Source organism: Macaca nemestrina, chromosome 5 (assembly GCF_043159975.1).
Source record: "Macaca nemestrina isolate mMacNem1 chromosome 5, mMacNem.hap1, whole genome shotgun sequence".
Lineage (NCBI taxonomy): Eukaryota > Metazoa > Chordata > Mammalia > Primates > Cercopithecidae > Macaca > Macaca nemestrina.
The window spans coordinates 26,763,491-26,780,622 of record NC_092129.1 but is presented as its reverse complement, the minus strand read 5'-3'; the positions used below and the strand labels follow the sequence as shown (position 1 = coordinate 26,780,622).

The window sequence follows — 17,132 nt, the reverse complement described above, 5'->3', positions numbered from 1 at the left end:
AAATACCATTCCAGAACTAATAGCACTGTGGATGAGGAACATACTGAAAATGAATACCAGGTGGTAGCATTTATGAATTAGGAGCCAAGTATATGTAATTATCACAATGAGTGTCAAGCTTAGAGAGGCAACCTGGTAGCTTGACCAGCACAGAGCTATGGAGACCATCAAACATGTATCTCTAGCAGCAAAATACATGGATATCTTAAGATTTACTACTCAACCTATACAAATAATTTATGAGTAATGATCAGGAGGCTGAGGTAAGTTGCCCCAATTAAAAGTTATGATTTTAAACCTTCATTTCTGGCCCTCAACCAGTTTCACCTGTGGATTCCACTGACTAAAATAGAAACATAATCCTTAAGAGGAAACACCTTGCAATGGCATGACAGTGTAGACAGTAATGCATTCCCAATGCTTTCCAAAAAGGGTTCTGTAGACATTTATTCAGGTGACTATAAAATATGTAAAGGGGGAATGCCCAGACATTTTCAGAATGCTTGATCCAGGGTCTAGGTTGCCATCATGATGCTCTGTTAGAGTGGGGATGTAGAGGAGCCAGGTAATAAAATGCAGTGGGCTCCGGCCTGGATCAAAGACTTACTCAGTGGTTATCACCCCAGTCTTTGTACAAGTGAGTCAACATGTTTAATATCTAGCACCTTCCCCACATTGATTCATTGGCCTTTGGAATAAAAGTTATTGTAGTAGGAAATATTAAATGAAAACATCTAATCCTGTGCAATTCCCTCATTCCTCTCTTCCCACCCATTCTTTGAGAAAATAGTAAATCAATCACTGTATTTAATCTGAAGAGGAATGGCAGCAATTAGCATCACTCTTAAAGACATACAAAATGCAGGATGGTAATTTCCATTATATTTCTATTTGCTTTACCAGTCTGGCCCTTGCAATAAGCTGATGGATCCTTGAGGAAGTTAATAGACTACGACGAACTCAACCAAGTAAGAGACCCGATTTTAGTTGTTGTGCCAGATATGACGTTGTTGCTAAAGGAGATTAAGACAAATTTGGGTACATTATCTATGGTTATTGATCTGGGAAATCGAATTTTATCAGAAAAGAGGATCAGTAATAGTTTGCATTTATGTGGAACAGATTACAGAATACTTTTACACTCTTTTTCAAGAATATGTAAACTTCCCCAATTTCTGCTAACTATACAGCCTACTCAGCACTTCTCTGTGCTCATTATTAGCCCTTTCAGTCTATTCTCAACCTTTTGTCACCTTAACCTCTATTACTTATTAGCACTGTGACCTTCTGTATGATAGATACCTAATTTTTCAAGGCCTCATTTCTTTATGTATAAATGGGAATAATAATTATGCTTCAGCATTAGTAAGATAATTAAATAAGTTTTGTGTTACATGTTATTGTGTGACTGTGGATAATATCAAGTACCTTAAACCTTGTTAAATGTAATCAGGGCCAACCAGGAAAATAGAATATCTAAGTAGCGACAACAGAGGAAATTTAATGCAGGGAACTGGTTACATATGTAAGGGTAGAGATGAGAGCCAAACAAGAAACAGAGGACCCAGAAACTAACAGGACAGAACTGTTCATTAACTAGGCTTGACAGCCAAAGGAACAAAATAAGCTGGTGTTACGGGAGTCTAGGAGCTGGTTTGACTCAATGGAAACTGGAACTGTGGTAGGCTTGTCTGTTGCTCCCTGAAGCCAAAGAGGAAATACAGCCTTTTTCAAAAAAGCTGACCAAAGCAAAGGATGGAGAGAGAAATATGAGGGTTACTCCCTTCCCCTGCTCTCCAGTACCTTGCCTCTCATTGGCCAGAAGTCAATTGACATGGAGCCAAGGAAGCACCACCTGCAGAGGTCAGCCCAGAGCACAGGAAGGAACTGAAGCCAACCATGTTTCCATCTCTAAGAGTTCATGACATCAGGCTACATCCTTGTGGGTAGGGGTGGGTTTTCACAATGGGAAAATATATTTTCACTATCAGCTCTTCTGGAATTAAATTAAATCTGACTTAGGAAGTGAAGAACTGGGAAAGCAAACTAATGGAATATGAATCAGCAAAAAAAGGAACAAAGTACAGATAATTTCAACAACATGGATCAATTTCAAATGCACTATGTTAAGTGAAAGATAATAGAAACAAAAGAATACATACTTTATTATTTCATTTATATGAAAATATAGAAAATCCAAAATAATGGTGATAGAAAGCAAATCAGTGGTTTCTGGGAGCCAGGGTTGGAGGGAAGAAGATAACTGCAAAGGGGCACAGGGAAACTTTTTAGGATGATAGAAGTTTTCTATATTGTAATTGTAGTGGGTGTTATGAACTGCATCTAGTTCTCAAAACTGATCTAGTAGCACATTTAAAATGGGTAAACTATATTTTATATAAATTATAGCTCAATAAAGCTGATCAAGATAAATCAAATTGTTATATACATATATTGTTTACTTTTTTAAAAATGAAGTTTAATTAATTACTGAAAAATGGAAATTCTCCTGTTCTCCAAATTTACTCCTTTTTCTGTTCTTGGAAACTCAAAGTAGCTTATTATCGTGTGGAAGACTGATTTCCTAACACATCATCTGGTTATGTTAGCTAAATTGAAGCCCAGTTTTTCTAAAAATCACATTTAAATCACATTTGGTTCTAACAATAGACACACATCTGAGTTCTTCAGTATATTTTCCACTTTTCATTCAGCTTTTCTTCAGGCAAGCACAGATAGAGTACATGATTCACAGGAGGGACACTTTTAGCATTGGTTTCAGGTGCATTAATAATTATTTTTCTGTAACAACATCTAAACAACAGCCCAAGTTAGAAGGAAAATGACACTGTCAAGAACTCTGGATTCCACATGAGGGTTTTGTTTTGGGAAATTATTTCCAGAAAAGAAACTGTATAACTCCACTACTTCACTGGAAGGAAAATTTTAAGCATTCTTGCCTAAAATAGCAAAGTTGGACGTTTAAGTTATGGGAAATGATAAACACATTGAAAATCTGGAAGAAACCTCCAGAGATTAAAATAAACATCACAAAGTACAGTGTGTAGAAGAGCGCTGATTAAACTCAATATCATTATGAAAAAGAGGGGTGGCACAATTAGAAAACTTAATGTCACGGACTGACTAGGATTCCTGAAAACACGGCTTCATGGAATTTTGGCGGGACTGATGGAGGAGTTGATTACAATTGAATGTCTATAGAACTTACATTCAAATGCTAGTACTATAGATAAGACTCATAATGCAGGATTAAAGATACGTTGCCACTAGAAAAAAATCATTGTAGGGAGAGGTTTGAACTGAGATCCCTGATGTTGGATACGCTCTCTTGTGAAAAGGAAAATCTTTGTCTCCTCGGAGCTAAGCCTGGAAATGCAGACTAGGAAGGGAAGCTGCTTGAAATACCAAAGAGGGCATAGTTATTGTTTCCTGTCTAATTGTCAGTAACACAACAAGATCAATTTATCTCCTTTGACATATTGAAGTTACACAAAGACTGCTGGGGAGGAGGCTTGCTGACATCATGCAGAGTCTATTTTTGTCTCTGAAGTAAATTCAAAGGAAGTTTTCTGCCTCCTAGAATGGGGAAATTGGTATAAAGGTGTGGGATAATCTTACTCTACCTGTTTGGAAATGTTGTATCTTTTGGGAATCTTCATGCTCCTCATAAATTATCTCAGTCACAATGGGCAGAATTAGCCATTTGTGTAGATTTTTGCCATTTAAAATATATTGTTAAGTGATATAATAAATGTGAAGACTGAGCAGTGTGCATTGCTAATGCAAAATTTGTACCTCTGAACTTAAAAGTTAAAAAAATTTAATTGTACCTGAGTTTCCAATATTATGCAAAGATTTTCCAATGTCATTTTGAGGTCTTAAAGCTATACTTCATTAAGAGAGTTGGAACTTTGACAATGAAATTTATAGAACTTTGTTATAACATCAGGGTGGTAATACAGTGAAGAGCCAAAATGTCATTTCCCAAGCTACAACACAGAAACTTGATAGACATGAAATTTTATCATCCTAAAATATGTGTCTTTAGTAAATCATACTGTAACTTTAATCTAAGTGCCACAATAATGGAAATTTAAATGAATAAGTTGTTCATCACTTACAAAAGGTTTTATCCCTTTGGAAAAGCACAGGAAATTTTATTCATTGGATTCTTATTTCAAAACTTTTCTGTCATTGGATTATGATTTTAAGTGCATTTTGTTTTAGGGCATCGTATTCCATATAGTTCTATTTTCTTTGAATACATAGAGACTGTAGATGAGGCAGTCAGACTAAAAGATGATGCAAATCTTTGGGGAAAACCTGCCCTGGGAAGCTAAATGAATGTATGGAACACGTTTTAATTCCTTAAGGCTTTTCAGATGTCAATTGGTTTATGTTTCTGGACACTATCTGTCAGATCACATTGAGCTATCTCATTTTTATATTCCTGGGGATTGATTTCATTAATGAAGAACACACCAGATCTCAGGGTTATCTGCAGTGAAAGGTAACTTCTTCAGGCCTCAGCAGCTGAAAGACAACTGGATGGCCATTTCTTCTTAAATGGAGGAAATTAAAGTTTGGGGCTGTGGTGTGAAGACTCTTAACAACAAGCTGAAAAAACATTTCAAAAATTGCTGGCAAGCATTTACAATCAACTGGAACTATTTCAGGGCACACTGAGGAGGAGAAGGAAGCCTGGATTGCTGCTGTGAGATCTTGGTGCCGAGAATTCTCATCTTGCAGCAAGTCAATACCAAACATTTTCCCATCTATAGGGAAGATGATGTTGGGTTGGAATGAATACTTAGAATACAAAATATGTGTTACAGAAATGGCAAATAAAAGACAAGACTAGAAAGTAATGACACATACTCTTAACTGGCTTGGACATTTTGTGTTCATGTGTCTTACTGCTTCGTGTGCTAAATAAAGGCAGTCAGACTGTAAATCCTTGTATTATATTAAAATTTAATTTCCAAGGATGTCACTTAAATACAAGTCATCATGTAGATTCACAATATGAATCATCACTTACTCACATAAAAACCTGAGTATTTAATTCATTTGCTGATGTCTAACTTTATCTGAAGCACAGCAGTTTAACTATATAAAACTACCTCTAAGGTTTTGTTTTTTTTTTATAACTACTTCTAAGGTTTTCTTTTTTTTTTTTTTTATGCTTTAGTGTGATGGTGGGCTGCTTGTTGGAACAAACAACTTCAGTTAAGTGATTTTCTGTGGCTATGCATGCTGTGAGAGAACCCTTACAGACACTCTAGGAATACTGACATTAAGAAGAATGCAGTTTTGAAATTCTTTTCCATAAATTATAAATATTAGCCTGATAAGAGCCAGTATTTTGTTAATCTCATTTAGGAAGCATGAGTATTTCACTGAATCTAGAATAAGCTGCTGCTTGGCATTCCCATGTAGGAAGAAAATTTATTGTAGTATAAGCTTCTACCTTTCTTTTTTTATTTTCTCATAATATGTCTGTTTACTGTAGACTCATAAGCTCCATTAAAGCTACTTTACTACTTTTTCTAAAACTAACATTTTTATCTAAATTGAGCTATGGACAGCTTTTTTTTTTTTTTTTTTTTTCCTCAAAGCGTTTTAGAACAAAATGTTCCCTCTCACCCCCAAAAAGTACCTAAGTTCAAATTATATTGTATAGTTTGGAGTTTACTGGCATTCTTATTTATAGAATGAATTCTGTTCATTCTGGAGATAGCTATTCTCATTTTACAAGTTGTGTTTACTTGAATTTTTTTCCAAAAAAGCCTCCAATATATTTTCTATTTATAAATACAAAATCAGAACAGCTTTTTTGAGTATCAGATATTTTACAAAATATTCCACATACTTAAGCCATTGTGAATTTGGTTGATTGAAGTCTGAACTGTGGTAAACCACCATGAAGCTTCCATTGATTTCCCAATCACTGCCTTCAACAATGTTTCTATTGACTCATTCAAACTTTTTTAAGAGTATCTTGTTCAGATTCTGTATCTTTATGGTGAAAAAGCTGTCTTTTTAAAAAAGCTTCCATTTGGTTTTCTTAATGTTCATGTCTTATTATGTTTTTTTTTCGTTTCTCTAGAAGCTTTGTCAGAGGGAATTAAATTGAAAAAATGTTGTTGTCTGTTATTTTATACTTTCTTCTCTGCCTTTTTGTTTTTTTCATTAAAAAAAAAAAAAAAAAAAAAAGAAGAGGTGGCCTGGCGGAGGTTGCAGTGAGCTGAGATCACAACATTGTAGTCCAGCCTGGGTAACAGATGAAGACGCAAAAAAAAAAAAAAAAAAAAGTAAAATAAAAAATAAAAAGTAATCTATGGACAAAAATGTAGCATACTAACATTAATAAAAAACAAGGCAGGGCTGTGTGCAGTGGCTCACACATGTGTAATCCCCAGCACCTTGGGAAGCTGAAGTGGGAGGATCACTTGAGCCCAGTTTGAGACCAGCCTGGGCAACATAGTGAGACCTGATTTCTACAGAATATTTAAAAATTACCTGGGCATGGTGGCACATGACTGCAGTCCCAGCTACTTGGGAGGTTGAGATGGGAGGGTCACTTGAGCCTGGGAGGTTGAGGCTGCAGTGAACTGTAATCACACCACTGCACTCCAGCCTACGTAACAGAGTGAGACACTATCAAAAAAAAAAAAAAAAGAAGAAGAGAGGAGCAGTTATACTAATTTCAGACAGAGCAGACTTCAAAGCAAGGAGGGTTATCAGGATAAAAGAAGGCATTACAAAGTGATACGAGGTCAACTATCCAAGAAGACATGACAATTCCTTATATGTATGCATTTAACAACAGAATGTCAAACTATGTGAGGCAAAAACTGACAGAACTACCAGGAAAAATAGATAAATTCCCTATCACATTTGGAAACTTCAACACTCCTCTATCAGTAATGGACAGATTCAGCAGACAGAAGATCAGAAGAGACAGAGTTGGACTCCACAACACCATCAGTCAACTGGATATAGTTGACATACCCTACTCCATCCAGTAATAGCAAAATATACATTCTTCTCAGGCTCACATGGCACATTCATCAAGATAAACCACATTCTAGACCACAAAACACACTTTAACAAATTTAAAATAATAATAATCATGAAATGTCTGCTGTTAGACAAAAATGGAATTAAACTAGAAGTCAAAAAAACAGAAAAACGAATGAAAAAAAAAATCCCCAAATACGTGAAGTTTAAAAAACACACTTTTAAATAAGACATGGGTCAAAGAAAAACATTTTCAGAGAAATTACAAATACTTTGAAATAAATGAAAATGAAAATACATCTTATCAAAATTTGTGGGGTGCTGCAAAAATGATGCTTAGAGGGAAATAAATGCTCAGAACACATATATTAGAAAAAGAAGAAAGACCTGAAGGAAATGACCTAAGAGTCCACCTTAAGAAACTAGAGAAAAAGGGCAAATAAAAATCAAATTAAGTAGAAGACAAGAATTAAGAATTAGGGTAGAAAAAATGAAATTGAAACAGAAAATCAATAGGAAAAAAATTGATGAATCCCAAGATTGTTCTTTGAAGAATAAATAAAATCAATAATCATTTAGTCAGGCTATCAAAGAAAAACAAGAGAGAACACAAATTATTAACATCAGAACTGAAAGATGAGACATCAACACAGATAATAAAGGAATATTATGAACAACGGTATGTCCATAGATTTGATAACTAGGATGAAATAGACCAATTCCTTGAAAGACAATCTATATATCAAAACTCACACAAGAAAACAGGCAATCTGAAGAGGCCTAGGTCTATTAAAGAAACTTAATCACTAGTTAATAATAGCTTTTCAAAACAGAAAGCAACAGGTCCAGATGGATTCATTGGTGAATTCTACCAAAATTTAAGAATAAAGTTATACCAATTTTCTACAATTTCTCTCAGAAGATATTGACAGAAGGAATACTTCCTAACTCATTCTATTAGGCCACTATTACCCTAATACCAAAACCAGCCAAAGACATTACAGAAAATAAAAACTATAAACCAATATCTCTCATGAGCATAGGTGCAAAAATCCTCAACAAAATATTAGCAATCAAATTCAGCAATGTGTAAAAAGAATGATATGCCATGACTAAGTGAGATTTATTCTAAATATGCAAACTAGTTCAACATTTGAAAATCAATTAATGCAACGCATCATATTAACATGCCAAAAATATCCCATGATCATATCAACAGACACAGAAAAAGCATTTGACAAAATGCAACACCCATTCAAAACAGAAGCTCTCAGCAAACTAGGAATAGAGTTTACTCTATTCTTCAGCTTGATTAAGAATATATATGAAAAACATACAGCTAGCATTATACTTAATGGTAAGAAACTCAAAGCTTTCCCATTAAAATCAGGAGCAAAACAAGGATGCTTCTTCCCTCTCACCACTACTTTGCAACATCATGCTGGAAGTTCTAGCTAATTCAATAAGATAAGATAATGACATAAAAAGTGTACAGACTGGAAAGAAAGAAATGAAACTGTTTGCTGACAGCATGATCATCACTGAATCAATAAGCGATTATAGCAGTATTTCAGGATACAGAAATAACTGCCTTAAGAGATTGAAGGATTACTTGAGGCCAACAGTTCAAGACCAGCCTAGGCAATGTAGTGAGACCCCATTGCTACAAAATAAAAAAATAAAAAATTAGCCAGTCGTGGTGGTGCACATTTGCAGTCCTAGCTACTCCAACAGTGAAAGTGGGAGAATTGCTTGAGCCTAGGACTTTGAGGCTGCAGTGAGCCTCAAATGAGGCTTTGTCTCTTTAAAAAAAAAAAAAAAGAAAGTGGGACACAACAATGTCTTACAGTAGGTAAATGGGTAAATAAAATGCTCTACATTCAGACAATGCACAATTACTACGGGAAAGAACAGATTAAGTTATCCCTTGGATAGGGGTTCCAATTCTTGCAGTTTTCTGTAGTTTTAGTCCTGGGTATTTCTTTATACTCAGACTTGGGTCTTAGTCATCAATTCAAGAGCAACAAAAAACATCCCACTCATCGTGTCACCACACTTGTAATATGGACTAAACTGCTTTATGCTATAGTTCTATACACTTAAGGTATCTGTGCTTATGTTTGCTTTTGATCCCATATTGTTAATGAGAAAATGATTGCGAACTTTTAAAGAATATCCAGAGATGTAGTTTGATTTCATTTAGCACTTAGACTTTTTTTTTCTATCAGTCCATAATTCTTTCACATCTGACGCGACTAGCTGTTAACTACAATGACATTTTTCACGAAACTACTTCTGCTTTCATTCTTCTGGTTACCTAGATGCAATGCCTTCTATACTCTCTTTAATCTTGTTTACTGTTTATTAACAGTAGACAGTAAGCTTTAAATTGTTCTTGTTTACTGTCTATTAACAGTATCTGCTCATTTAAAAAAATGGGTAACCCTTCTTCCTCATTGTCGTGGCTTACCATTCTAGGATGATCCTTGTAAACGTAAGATGCTACAACATCCTGACTACAGTTTGACTCGAATACACATCCACATCCACATAAAATTAGCCAGACTAATTTTATTTAAACAGAACTTTTGCAAGAGCTTTCATTTACTTTAGAGCACCGTCATCTTATAATATTTACCTCAAAGACAAACTCTGTGACACTTTCAAGGCCTCAGTGGTGCTGTCCTACCCTATTTAACCAAATTTGTTTTTCTTTTTCAGCACTAGAGAATGCTGTGCTTTGCTTCAGGCACACCCGTGCCTTCCTATCTTTAACGTACCGGGAACACACATCTATTTCTGTCTGTGTGTTTTAGCAAATACTTCCCCTCTCCAAACCAGAAAGCCTCCCAACTTCATTCACTTGCCCAAATATTGAGTTTTAAGTGGTACCATCTGCCATGAAATATTTCTGTAATGCTTCCGCTCATATAGATCATTTCACAATTTGTACGTAGAGTAAATAGAGTTCGTTTTTGCGGCTTTTCATTCAGTACGTATCCTGCTATGTTGTTGTTCTTTGGATTCGGGATACAATCACATTAGTATTTATGTGATGGTCATACCTTAAATGTGTCTGTATGCCCTAAAAAACCACTATAGTGTTTGACAAGTAGACAATAATTTTCAAAACTATTTTTTCTGGGTAAATACATAATAGATTGCAGCAGAATGAGCACTAGGCCAGGCATCAGAAATGTAATGTGGTCTTAGGAAATCTTGCTTAACTTCCTGATCCTCAGTTATCTGGTCTCTGAAACAGAAAAGTGATGTCTTTTCTGTCTATTTTGAACGATTGTTAGGAGTTACAAATAGGATGGGAAGAGCTTCTTAATGTCAAAAAAAAATACTTCAGCTATTATTTCAGATGAATTTATAAGGTCAATTTATTCTTTTTTTTTTTTTTAAGTTCAATATAAAGAAAACTACCAAAGCTGGATAGAAAGGGATTTGGGGTTGCCCACTCTCAGACAGGAAGTTGCTTACAACTTTAAGGGGAAAAATTCCTAATTTGTTTGGGGAAATGCGTTTATTCCATCTCACGAGAGGGCTGAAGCACATAGAAAAGCTGTCTGTCTGAAACCAATGGCAGAACTAGAAATACAATACAAATCTTCTAATTTTTGGGGATCTGGATATCTGTGAAGTATTTTATACCCTTGTAAAATGAAGACAGCAACTAAAATTTTGGAATAAAACCTTAGTTTTTCAATGTGGGTTTTTGTACTTTATTAAATCCAAAAAGCATATGTTTTCTGAATTTGAAAATACATAATGTCCTTTATGGTTTTACTTACCATGATTTAAACACGAAAAGGGAATTGGTGAATAGTAAGAGAGGAATGTAGGCTATTCTGTCATGATCTTTTCTTATTGATTCTCCTTTGTCTGATATTGTTCAAAGATGTTCCAAAGTTTACATTTCAGGAGATCAACTCCCAATGTAACTGACTTTATGAATATTGACTGAAACATTTGAGGGGAATTAGATATACTTTCTTCTTATATGACTAATACTTCAACTTAAAATATGGAGAGTAATGCACACCCAGAATTTCAACTACATAACTTAAATCGAGTAGAATGTTTATTTTCTCAAAGTTTTTCCCTGTTCTGTTGAGGTTTGTGATGCAATTCTCTACAGAGAAATAAACAAATGCCAGCAAATCTGTATGACATCAAATCAAACTGGAAAAGAATTTGTCTTGTTTTATAACCTCTCTGTGATGGCAAAGGAACACTGTGATCAGGGTGAAGAAATGCTGACTCAGTGTTTTTCCATCTGGAATTTTAACAGCCATGCCATTGACCTTCCTAACAGGGAAAATTGCATTGATTTGACATAAATAATGTAAATGCACCCTTTTGCTAAATTCGTATTTACTTCTAGATTTTTGAGCATGTTTACCACAAGCACTTTGGTTTCTCCAGCTTAAATAATGTATTACTTTAGGGACTAATTCTGTCGTGTTCACTTCGAAAATACAGTATGCAGCCAACAAACATAAAAAAAAAAAAAAAAAAAAAAAAACTCATCATCACTGGTCATTAGAGAAATGCAAATTGAAAGCGCAATGAAATACCATCTCATGCCAGTTAGAATGGCGATCATTAAAAAGTCAGGAAACAACATATTCTGGAGAGGATGTGGAGAAATAGGAATGCTTTTATACTGTTGGTGGGAGTGTAAATTAGTTCAACCATTGTGGAAGACAGTGTGGTGATTCCTCAAGGATCTAGAACTAGAAATACCATTTGACTCAGCCATCCCTTACTGGGTATATACCCAAAGGATTATAAATCATTCTACTATAAAGACACATGCACACATGTGTTTATTGCAGCACTATACACAATAGCAAAGACTTGGAACCAACCCAAATGTCCATCAATGATAGACTGGATTAAGTAAATGTGGCACATATACACCATGGAATACTATGCAGCCATAAAAAAGGATGAGTTCATGTCCTTTGCAGGGACATGGATAAAGCTGGAAATCATCATTCTCAGCAAATTAACACAAGAACAGAAAACCAAACACCACATGTTTTCACTCATAAGTGGGAGTTGAACAGTGAGAACACATGGACACAACAAGGGGAACATCACACACTGGGACCTGCCAGGGTAGGGGGCTAGGGGAGGGATAGCATTAGGAGAAATACCTAATGTAGATGATGGGTTGATGGGTGCAGCAAACCACTATGGCACATGTATACCTATGTAACAAACCTGCACGTTCTGCATATGTACCCCAGAACTTAAAGTATAATAATAATAATAAAGAAAGAAAGAAAATACAGTCCTAGAAGTCAATTCTAGGCTATAAATTTACTCAAATTCCATCATTTTTTCCAAATTCAAATGCTGTTCTGAGACCATGATAATAACGAGGATTTGTTGGAAGGGTAATGGAGGTGATTATTGTTTTTATTTCTGAAATAAAATTTGTAATTTAGTTCCTTAACATAATTTCTGGATTAATTTCCTAAATATTCTCAATGCCTTTTTAAACAGAAAAGAAATACTGACAAGAGCTGACTTATGTCATATATATATATATTTAAATATATATATTAAAGGTTATATATATACTAAGGGAAAATTGGTAGATGACTTTCTGAATAAATAAATATTTTATTATTCTGCTCTTAAACTGAGTACTTTTAAAAAAAACCAGCTAAACGTATTATAAAGTTAAATACTTTCTGCTTTGAAAAACATCGAAGTTTTATCAATAATATAGTTGAATAGATGTTCTTTGTGTTTTGGGGTTTTTTCTCCATTTGTTTCCAAGAAATGTCCATATCCTGTATCTTTTTGCCTTCTCTTGTGTTCCCATCATTCTTTCTTTCTCTTTGGTCATGGCCCTGATTAAAATCCTTATTGTCTTTTTCATGCTGAATTTCATTAGTTGCTGGACTAATATTCTTATCTATAGTCTCATTTCCTTTTAAGGCATTAGTGATAGATATCTGTGCTTCTCATCGATATTTCCTATTCTCCTCCTTCCAACACAGGGTAAAGCTGCACTGTTCTCTTCCTGTGTGGAATCTGAGCTGTGATGTGGTGCTTCCTGGTGGAAGCTTATCTGGGCAGTGTTTAAGGCACCATGGCCCTACATCTGCTGCTGTTGTTGATGGTGGTCACTTGTGAAGTTTCTGACAGCGGGGGCCCTGAATGAATATGAAATGGAAGAGCACCCTCTTCTCCACCCTAAATCCAAGACAGATCAGGAAATAGGTTATAAGCCACTGAGAATTTTAGAGTTGTTTTTGACTACAACATAACACAGTTTTTCATAACTAATAACATGATTCTATTCCCAAAGTAGATCTTTTGAAGAGTAGTCTTTTTAATATGTAAGTCTTGTACTGTTACTACTGTGCTCTAAATTCTTTTGTGGCATCTCAAGGCAGATAAATAAAAATAAAATGTCTAAGTCTACTACCTAAGGTCCTTTATGAGCTGGCCCTCTGTTAGAACTAATATAAGAGTTTAAAAATGTGGTGAATTTTTTAAAATATGAAAATGTAGGAATTTCTATATATAAAATACAATAACAAAGGTGTTTAGTTATAATACCAACCACTTTTTCTCTCCCCACTATATCTTATAAATGTGTCTTATGCTATTTATAAGACACATTTAAGTCATGCCAGTTTCTAGGTCTTTGGTAAATTTAACTCAATATAGATTTTCCCTTAAAACCTGACTGCAGTCTGCTTTCACTCAGTCACCTAACTTTCACTGAGATGTAATAATAAACACTTAAGCCTTTAGTGTTCACAGCTATGTGAGGTTAGTAGCACTTACTATGACAAATGAAGAGAACATGTATTGTTGCATAGTCATAGAGTCCTGTCTCAGGTACTTAATAGTTACATCAAATGAGATAAAAGTTCTAATCACTATGACACATAAACTCCTTATTTATAGAGTAAGGATTACAATCTCTATCATAGAGAGTTGTGAGGTTTAAATTAAATCATGTACTTAAAGTACTTGGCATAGAGATGGAGTTCGACTACTATTGGGTTCCCTCAGTTTTTTGCAGATGGGAAAACAGAGGCTCATGGTTGAATAATAAATGGGTTTGTACATCTTTCTAGACTTCGGTCTTCTAGGCTTAGTGCATTCCTGTGTGATTTAAATTTCCTTTTCTCCTCCAGATTATCATTCCCTTCCTTTCCTTTGCTTTATTCTTCCACATCTACGAATGAGAGTAATCTGCTGTGGCTGCGAGGAGACAGAGAGTGAGATAATGAGAGTCTCAAAGCCTTCTCTGGGTCATAAGGATTCATAAAGTGATTTGAAAAATACTGTTAGAAACACTCTCCCCACTTCCAAAAGAAGTCTGTCCTTCTATCTGTCACTGAAAAAGCGCTGCAAATTATGGCTTGTGACTACAGGTAAAAAGCCCTGCAAATTATGACTTAACAAACATGTGGAGGATTATTTATTGCAATAGCAATGTCTCAAAGAAATACATCAAGACAGTTTGGAATGTAGTGGTAGTTCAGAAAAATAAAGAATCCAGATATCCTCAATGTTCCTGTCATTATGTTGTCAATTATCTTTTCTTAACACTGGAAATGTTAGAAAGTAGTGTCTTTTAACGTCCTGTAACTTTTAGAATGTAGTATGTATCATTGCTGCTTGAGAAATTATTATTTCCTCTTGAACAAAGAAATGTTGGCATTTTTAGTAGTAGAGACTCAAAATATCTTCCAAGTCTTTACCACTTATGAACTACTATGTGATCATAAAAATTGTGTATTTTTTAACCAATGTAAAACATTTAAAAACGCTAATTTCATCGGTAGGTAGGGAAAGAATGTTTTAAAATGTATACATAATCTAAGCATGAGTTGTAAGAAAACAGATGTAGACACACAGAAAAAGACGTCAAGGAAACACAGCGAAGTGTTAATAGTAGATTCCTCTGAAGAGTGCTACGAGGTGATCTTTATTTTTTATTTATTAATTTATTGTATTTTAAAGTTTCTAAAATTAGCCACTTATTTTTATTACTATTATACATGTAATTCTAATGTATTTCTTTATTTATATGCATGTGTATATACATGATATTTATCTATTTTGCATATTTCTGGAATTGTTAACATTATTGAACTCTTATTAGTACAATTTTGCTTTTGACTTATTGACAACCGAGAAGCATATAAAATGATAGTCAATAACCTTGTGTTCTTGTTTTAAAAGAAATTGTCTAACATTTAGAGAATTATGATGTTAGCTCTCATTTTTACATAAGCATTACTTATTAAGTTATGGAAACCATTTTTAGATTTGTATATCAAATGTCTATTTGATGTGTCACTTGAATGTCTTGCCAGGGAATATTCATTACTGTGGCAGAGACAGTTTTAGTTTTTCCCTGTTGTGATTTTTCCCTTCATTTTAAGAAACATTATTTGTTCCTTGAAAATCTGAAAAAAGCACTCATGACATTTCTGAACCCAGGAAAGTTCTTTGAATAATTATGTAATAACTCTTAAAATCTTTTCATGATTAATACTGTAGCCAGGCATTTTATTTCTTCTTTTTCAAAAAAACAATTCATTTATTTCTATAAAAGTATCCAATTTGTAGGAAGTTTTGTTTAACAGCAATTACATTTTATACCACTTTATGATAATTTTATTTTTTTTTACTTCTTTAATTATATTTATTTATTTATTTTTATTTTTTATTATACTTTAAGTTCTAGGGTACATGTGCACAATGTGCAGGCTTGTTAGATATGTATACATGTGCCATGTTGGTGTGCTGCACCCATTAACTCGTCATTTACATTAGGTATATCTCCTAATGCTATTCCTGCCCCCAAGATAATTTTAATACTTATTTTCTGTACTCTTATTCCCTTTTCATTTCTAGTTTATGACTCTCTGTGCGTGTGTGTGTGTGTGTGTGTATGTGTGCATGTATGTATATTTGATAGGTTAAGTTAGCCAAAAGTTTTTTGCATATTTGCAAAATATGCAAATTTTTGTATGTATGCATATTTGATAGGTTAGATTAGCCAAAAGTTACTTCTTCCTAGAAAACCACAGTTTTTCTCAAACTACCTCTCCTTTTCTCCTCCTCAACTAGATACCTCCTATTCATTCATCATGTCCCAGTTTAAATGAAGCTTCCATAGGGAAGACACTTGATTGCCTAAGTTCAGTGAGGTTTCAATCCACCACACCTCACTGTATCATTAACTCTGGTTAACTATAATCAATTACTGAGAAAAAGAAGCAAAGAAGATATATAACATATATCTGTGTATGTGGTTTGGAAGGGACTTGGGTGGGTTTTCTGTGGAGCTGGCAATATTTTATTCCTAATATGATGACATTAAACGGGTTTTTAATTAGTGATACTTCATTGAATTGTACAATTACATTTGTACAGACAGAAGCATTTTGATGCTATATTTTACTTAAATAAAATGATTTTATAAATTCAAGGTACTGTTATTTTTTTCACGTTTTGCAGATGAGAACTTTACCACAGACCTGACTATGTTCTAAAAACAGACTTTTGGGCACTATTTCTGTGGAAATCTGGAATTACAGAAAATTTTAAGCAATAAAATAGCATAAACATAAGAAGAAGGAAGCTGGAATCAGAGAAACAGGCTATGAAGCTATTTCGATAGTTTCCCTAAGACTTAGCTTTTAGCCAAGATAGAATTACAAAGAGTAGATTTACCATCATGCCTGATTCAGTCACATAAGGAACAAAATAAATGAGACAATAGTTTTTAAGACACTGCACATTAGTCAATGCAGGGCAGTGATTCCTGAGAAACTGAAAACAAATGAAGTGAGGCCTATGTTTTTCTAATTGATTTCTTTAATAGTGGGTCTACACTCTTGGGTAGGAAAGAAAAATCCAGGTAGAGCCCGGTAGAGCCCTGAAGTTGAGGACAAGGAACTAACCATTTGGGGAGATCAAGGCAGTTAGAGTTCATAGGGCAGAGTACGGGAGAGAAGAAAGAAGCACAGAGAGAACTTCTGACGTACGCAGAGCATCACCCTTTAGTATTCAACTGAGTAGTGGTCAGCCCA

The 17,132-nt window shown here is 34.5% G+C and overlaps 1 long non-coding RNA gene across 1 annotated transcript in view; it reads left to right on the top strand.

Moving 5' to 3' along the window:
• Positions 1-15,113, top strand: part of LOC139363290 (uncharacterized) — a 35,324-nt gene extending 20,211 nt beyond the window's left edge. Inside the window, exon 4 of the long non-coding RNA XR_011623324.1 lies at positions 14,220-15,113. This is a non-coding gene — a long non-coding RNA (uncharacterized lncRNA). The remainder of the gene's footprint in view (positions 1-14,219) is intronic.
• The last annotated feature ends 2,019 nt before the right edge of the window (positions 15,114-17,132 follow it).